This window comes from Podarcis vaucheri (genome assembly GCF_965113315.1).
Source record: "Podarcis vaucheri genome assembly, chromosome: 14".
Taxonomy (NCBI): domain Eukaryota; kingdom Metazoa; phylum Chordata; class Lepidosauria; order Squamata; family Lacertidae; genus Podarcis; species Podarcis vaucheri.
In genome coordinates, this window is record NC_138752.1 from 23,069,051 (window position 1) to 23,076,452 (window position 7,402).

At 46.7% G+C, this 7,402-nt stretch overlaps 1 protein-coding gene across 1 annotated transcript in view; it reads left to right on the top strand.

Moving 5' to 3' along the window:
- LOC309518430 (protein FAM169B-like) overlaps window positions 1-6,912 on the top strand; it is a 52,988-nt gene extending 46,076 nt beyond the window's left edge. Inside the window, exon 10 of the mRNA XM_082198734.1 lies at window positions 6,423-6,912. The gene's annotated coding sequence lies outside the window, so the exon portion shown is untranslated. The remainder of the gene's footprint in view (window positions 1-6,422) is intronic.
- The last annotated feature ends 490 nt before the right edge of the window (window positions 6,913-7,402 follow it).

Here is a 7,402-nt window from a genome sequence, read left to right on the forward strand (position 1 = left end):
GCAGTATTTCACAGGAGGGTCCATCAGCAGTGGGCTTGTACCAGTTCCCTTCGCCTCTCTGCCCTAAGCCTCTGCAGTTCAGGAGAGGCCGAAGGGTTACTGGGCCCCGGGGGAGCCTACACCTGTGCCAGATCCTCAGGGGCAGGCACCAGGTGAGACCATTCTGGCCCCAGAGGTGCTGGAGGACTCAGTGGCTACAGGTGAGCCTCCCCCGGGGCCCAGTAACCCTTCGGCCTCTCCTGAACTGCAGAGGCTTAGGGCAGAGAGGCGAAGGGAACAGGTCTCTCCCAGGAGGAGTGCTCGCCTTAAGGCCAGGAGAGGCAGGGCTCCTGGGGGCCGGGACTGCCCCCGGCCTTAGAAGATAAAGGTCAGGCAGCCCGGTCCCAGGTTGCGGGAGCAACGTCGTTGTGGAGTACCTGCTTTACCCAGACCTAGATCTGCACTCCCGGTGTGCCTGTTCCTCGCCCGGCTTCCTGCTCCTGACTCTCCGGTGTTCCTGTTCCTCGCCCGGCTGCCCGCTGCTGACCCACCAGTGTTCCTGTTACCCGCCTGGCTTCCTGCTGCTGCCCTACCAGCGTTCCTGCTCCCCCGCCCGGCTCCCTGTTTCGGACCTCGCGTCTCATCTAGTGATCGTCTACCCGGCTAGTGACTCTGGACTGAACTTCGGCTACGGTATTAGTACCTTTCCCCCCGGGACCAGCACATTAAGCCAAACAACTTCTTGCCTGCTGGCACTAGCTTTGCTTAAATGACAGCTCTCCAAGCTGTGTGGTTACTGAATATGTAAACACGGATTGAGAAGATCCCACAGCCCCATCTCATCCGCAGTGGCCAACCAGATGTTTGTATGAAGCCTTCAAGCAGAGCATGAATGCAACAGCACACTTCCCCACTCGCAACTCACAGAAATTTGTATTCAGAGGCGTACTGTGGCTGACAGTGGTGGTAGAATGCAGCCATTGTGGTTGGTAACCAATGATAGCCTTACCCCCCGTGAAATGAGTTTTTATCGTCAGTAATCATGGCACAAAATGTTCTTTCCTTGATTGTGACATTAAGATAGCAGCATAGCAAAATAGCTGTGGGGAAAACGTTTCCTTGATATGTGTAGCTCTGTGTTATATATATTTATATAATCACTCCAACACCAACAAAGGTCCATATAGTTAAAGCCATGGTTTTCCCAGTAGTGATGTATGGAAGTGAGAGCTGGACCATAAAGAAGGCTGATCACCAAAGAATTGATGCTTTTGAATTATGGTGCTGGAGGAGACTCTTGAGAGTCCCATGGACTGCAAGAAGATCAAACCTATCCATTCTTAAGGAAATCAGCCCTGAGTGCTCACTGGAAGGACAGATCGTGAAGCTGAGGCTCCAATACTATGGCCACCTGATGAGAAGAGAAGACTCCCTGGAAAAGACCCTGATGTTGGGAAAGATGGAGGGTACAAGGAGAAGGGGACGACAGAGGATGAGATGGTTGGACAGTGTTCTCGAAGCTACAAACATGAGTCTGACCAAACTGTGGGAGGCAGTGGAAGACAGGAGTGCCTGGTGTGCCCTGGTCCATGGGGTCACAAAGAGTCAGACACAACCAACCGACTAAACAACAACAATCACTCCATGCTCAACTGCAGTAAAATATACACCTGTGCATTTGGTAGATCAATGGCTCCATCTTGTCGGAGCAGCCAGTGTTAAAGGTTTCTGACCTGCAAGAAACCAGAAGCTGGCCGGTATTCCTGCCCTCTGTTTGGGCAGACTGACCTGCTGTTAACAGCATTAGTTCCACGCTGCCTTTGGAAAATACAGATGCATGACATGCCCATAAACCTCCCTGTATGGAGACAATAATCCCCTCCCAAGCTTTAAGCTACCTCTCCAAAGAGATGGGGGAACTGCATATCCCCCGAAATATAAAGCCTCCTAACAGGATTATTTAGACTGGCTAATTTACCGTTTAGAAATTCTTCATGCTGTATCCTTTTGCTTTTGAAACTTTTCGGTTGAATTGCTTAACCGAGATTGAATCTGAAGCAACTGTCCACCCCCCTGCCCAGATTTTCACAATATGAGGAGAGAGAGGATTTTCTGGAATCTCAAAGTGTCTCCAAATTCTGGGGCTGCTTCAGTCTCCTCCTTCTATCCAAACTCTTTATTTTCTCTTACTGCCTTCCTAGCCCATCTGCTGCAAGGCTGCTTGAAATGCTTCTTTTCTTCTAGCTCTGCTGAGGTCACTGGCGGCGGGGGAAAATCAGTGGAACTGAGAGCTGCGTATTGTCCTGGCCTGACCTATGTCACAAGCACAAATATCTTTATTTGAATGCTTTGCTCAGAGGGCTCCAGAGCCCTTTGGCACAAGATACCTCTGTTACCGCGACCTCCTGGGTGCCCACGAAATGGTGAGGAGGGGCTATCGGGAAATGCAGAACAAAATACGCCCAGGCGGCTCCAAGAGAAAAGGTCAGGAAGGAATCCCTCTCCCTGTAGACATCAGAAGGGTCTTTAAGATGGTATTTAGCGTGGCCTGCCCTTCATGGTTCAAACATCAAAGGCATTAGCAGCACCTGCTCAGGAAGGCAAGATTTTCCTGGACAGTCAAATGCAACATTTTGAAGATTGGCCAAGAGGCGTTATGTGGAAGGGCGAGAAGGTTAGGCTGTGAAGTTTGCAAGCTCTCAGCAAAACAAAAAAGCAAAAGCAAAGAAGCAATGTGTTCTGCCTGATACATGGCCAGTATAAAATTGCACTGTTATTATTTTCCCTCTGGGGTCATAGAGATGATTCAGATTCTCAGCCTTATACTGAGTCAGACTACTGCTCCATCTAGCTTGGTATTGTCTGCAGTGATGAACTGCCACTCTCCAGAGTTTGGCCAAGTCCTACCTGAAATGCCAGGGATTGAGCCTGGGAACTTGAGCTGGTGAGGCATGCGCTCTACCAGTGGAGTTGTGGTTTTGCTCCGGTACAGAGTTGCAAACGTGAAGAGAGGTGAAGTTAGGCACTGGCCGTGGAGGGAAGGGGTGGTAGCAATGGGCCTGCCACCTCAGTAGCACCACTGTTCATGCGTGCACAGAGCATCCAAGATGGCACCATGAGAAAATTCACAGTTGCGTTTTCAACCTCTTCTGAGGGGGCTTACTGTATTTCTGCACCACTACCACCCCAAGATTCTGGGAGCTGGCACAGTGCAACGGACTCAAGTTTCAAATTTCCTGCCTCAAATTTCCAGCATACATGCAACATCCAAGATGCACTGTAAGAAGCTTCACAGTTGCACATATTTTGTCTCCCAAGATGAGTGAGTGCATGAGTGTGCCTTATCTGAACCCCCCCTTCCCAGATCTCTGGGGAGCCAGCAGAGCACAATCAACTCATGTTTTCAATTTCTTGCTTCTGCTGTAGCATCCAAAGGATCTCATGCACTGTGAGCATGATGTCCTCTTCCCACTTCCCTCTTGCCAAGGCACATCCTTACAATTTGCAGCATTCACCCTCCCGCCCTCAAAGCATTGTCGCATCAAGGCACATAGTTGCCGCAGTTCTGTGTGATTTGTCTTGTAGTGCATTTTTCTCGCAGCACACCTGTTTATATTTGAGTGGTTTGGGTGGTTCCTCAACCGCTCAGTTTCCCCAAGTCTGTGTGGCTTTGATCATAGGTAGACAGCAGGCCTCCAAGCTAGAGCCACCAAATATCTGATCTCAACTTTTTAAAAAACAGGAATGATTGTCTGTAGTCAGCAGGCTTTGAAAAGCTGTTGTAACCAATGTGTAGCATCAACTTTCTCCTCCTCTCCCTCCCTCCCCGGCTCCACTCTCCCCAATTAAGGAATGTAATTTAGGATCAATGGATGGGTCACTTGCGCTGAAAGAATTAGATAATGGTAGACAGAAGCAAGTCTTGGACTTTATTAGTCTTTTAAGCCTTCCTGATTGTTAGCAAAGATCTAGGCGACCTTTAAATACCTTGTAGGCGAAGGGAAGGATAAACGCCTCGGATATGGGGGAATTGGGGTAGTGGATTAGTAAGTTTTACACTCCCATAACCTTTTGTGAATCTGAAAAAATAAATAAAATGAATGCAAGTATGTCTGTAGTTCAATGTAGTGGGACTCTTCCTAATTAATGATGTTATTTTCTCTATACTGAAGTACAGGTTGGGCTTGCCCTGTCTTACCAGGGCCTGCTAATCAGCAAATGAGCAATACACTCAATATGTACATCCCAATATTGATTAAAACAGAAGAAGCCAGAGGTGGACAAACCTATCTAAGAACCCTGAGCCGGGGTGGCAAAAAAGCAAGGGGGTTGGGTCAGGGAGGAAAAAGGATAGTTTTGCTTTGAGGTTATTTTTGAAAACCATAACTAAGTAGGTCAAAGCCCTTAAGGTTTTTTGGTCGTTAGTTCTTTGAATGGTATGGCGGCAAATCATTAATTGTATCACCGCAAAAAGCTTTGAAGACTGCATTAATTTAATGTGACCTTGGATCAGCCAAGATCACACATTCATTATCTCAAAAAGATTCCTTGTCCTGAAACATTGATCTCGGATGCCCCTAAACGTGTTGGACAAGAAGGAAGCCATTCTTAGTTGAAACACAAGGTGGCAGTGTTGCTCTTCCCTTGGACATTCAATCCACCATTCGGCCCCCCTCAAAAATTCACCTTAAACAGAGGCCATGAACTTTTCCCCTTCGCTTCCCAGAGTGTTTTTTCACTCACATGCTGCATGCTCAAAATTTCTTTGGTGTAATAAATAGAAATTGTGGTCTCCACCCATAGCTGATTTTTCACAACTGCCACAATGCGCCTGGTGTTCAAACGGGAGCATCACAACCCAGAAGATGCAGAGTTCTGTATTCAAGGTGCTGGAGATGGGTGCTGTTTGGGTGCTGGGAACTACCACTGCTGCATTGCAGAATGTTTCCAGAAGTGAGGTCCCAGAGATCTTGCCAGTTTTCAGTCGCCCAAGATCTTTTGCTACCTGATGTGATGGCCAAGGGCATATTGTGGCCGACTCCGGTTGCTTGTGCCCCTAAATAAGAATTAAGAATGGCAGTGCTCAGCCAGGTACTGTGAAGAAACAGCTTGGGAAAAGCAACTGCAACAACAATAATCCCCATCTTCATTTTTCTCTGAGAGGCATCCTGGGGTGATGGCGATGTTGGCTGGCCAGAGCTGCTTCCCACAGTGCTTCTCTTCGCAACACTCAATACTGCCAGCCATTCCCATCTGCTCCCCCATCCCCTGGTAGACTCATTTTGGGGTGGGGGACAGGGGTCACCTTGCACAGGGCCCATGCAAACTGGAGCTGTAGTTTGTTAAGCGGACAGAGAGTTATTAGGAGATCCATTTTCCCCTCACAAATTCCGAGAGCTGTGGTTTGTTAAGGGACCTGACCCATTTTCCCCCTCACAGAACTACACTCCCCAGAGGTCCCTGTGAAGTTGAATGGATTGTTAAACCACTCTGGAAACTGTCGCTCTATGAGGGGTCTCCAAACAGCTCCCAGCACCCTTAACAAACTACAGCTCCCAGAATCCTTTGTGGGGAAGCCGTGGCTGTTTAAAATGGTATCATAGTGCTTGAAATGCATGGTTGTGAATGTAGCCTTGCAGCAAACACAATCCAAGAGTTTCGTGTGGCACCTTAAGGCCTAACGAATTTATGCTGGCATAAGCTTTTGTGAATTCAAGCTCACTTTAGCAGATGTAGGACAGGGATGGGGGAACCTCAGACCTGGGACCTGAATCTGGCCCTCCAAGCTTCTGCATCTGGCCCTTGGGACTCTCCCCAAGCCATACCCCTCTCTGGACTTGCTTTGCACCCTCCTTGAGTGCTTTTGCCTGGCCGAAATGTATATATATTTGAACTCTGATACTTTCCTGGATGGAGGACAGAGAAGGGCATGTCAGTGTGCAGAAACAAGCTTACTGTGCAAAGGTAAAATTTACATTCTTTGCTCCGCCCACTTTGGCTTCTGGCCCCACCCACTTCTGGCACATGGTCTTGGGCTGAAAAGGGTCCCCTGCCTCTGGCTAATGTCATCATAAACCTGCCTTTAAAACTATTTTTTTGAGTAGAAGTAGTTTCCCAGAGGAAATGGAAAGCTATAAGAGGAGCTCTATTCCCCCCCTTCCCCCCATCCTTGTTTCTAGAGCTCCTACAGACCATGGCACAAATGGTGTGGGTCACAAGGCCTATTGATTATGTGTCAGACCCTTCGGTGTCAGTGATCAATAACACTAACCTGTAGAAAAATGGGCAGGATTTGCTAAAACACCTTAAGAACAACATCTTTCACTGTCTGCTTTTGGAATTTGCTTCTCTCTCTCCCTCTCCCTCTCCCTCTCCTCTTGAGCATTGTGAAGCAAGGCACGATGAACGCATGCATGACCCAAGATTTCTTTTAATTTTTAAAGGAGATTTGTCATTTGTAGCCCCGGGCTGTTGGATTAACACCTTCAAAATACAACACAGCAGTCAAAATAGAAGGAAACCTGAAGGAAGGAAATCCAAATTTAAAAAGTAAAGGATGGGAGACATATTCTTATTGAGGACTTTGGATACTCCAGGAATCCAGGGAAGATTTGGATCAGTGCAACTCCCACTTTACCCTCAGGCAAGCAAGCTAATACTTAAATCAGGTATTCCTCATTCCCCCCACTAAATATGTATTTTATTGGTTTTCAACTGTTAACACCACGAACATAAGATAAAAACAAAAACAACACATGGAATACGTATTATTGGATTTCAGTTACACTGGCTACAGTATTCCTTGTTTTTACTTCTTTTCCAAATCATCAAAGATAGCTTTGAATTGTTCTCTAAATCCAGTCCTTCAAAGTGCTCGCAGTTTCTTGATGGCTTTGTGTCACCTGGACATTTGAATTTGCAGTGGAAGCTGGTCTTTTGTTTTTTTTATAGTTTTTTTATTGGTTTTACAAATTTTTTTAAACAATACAAACATATAAAAAGACATACAAACATGTATAATTTCATAACCTTTCTTTCATAAGCCTCACTTCTCAGACTCCCCCATACCTCCCCTTCCTGCATCCCAATGTCCAAAATTATTTCAGCAACTTCTAGATAATTTTATCAAACATATGTCTTCCTAGTCTTTCCTTCAACTTAATCTTATATCGCTGTAATCTCCTTTTCTTTCTCAAAACCTCGGCATTTTAGCATTCATCAACTTTGTAATGGTTCTTAAGGTAGATTTTAAATTTCTTCCAGTCTTCTTCCGCCGTCTCTTTCCCCTGGTCGCGGATTCTGCCAGTCATCTCAGCCAGTGTCATATAGTCCATCACTTTCATCTGCCATTCTTCCAGAGTGGGTAGATCTTGTGTCTTCCAATACTTTGCGGGAAGCTGGTCTTTTGGGGCAAATGGGGCAG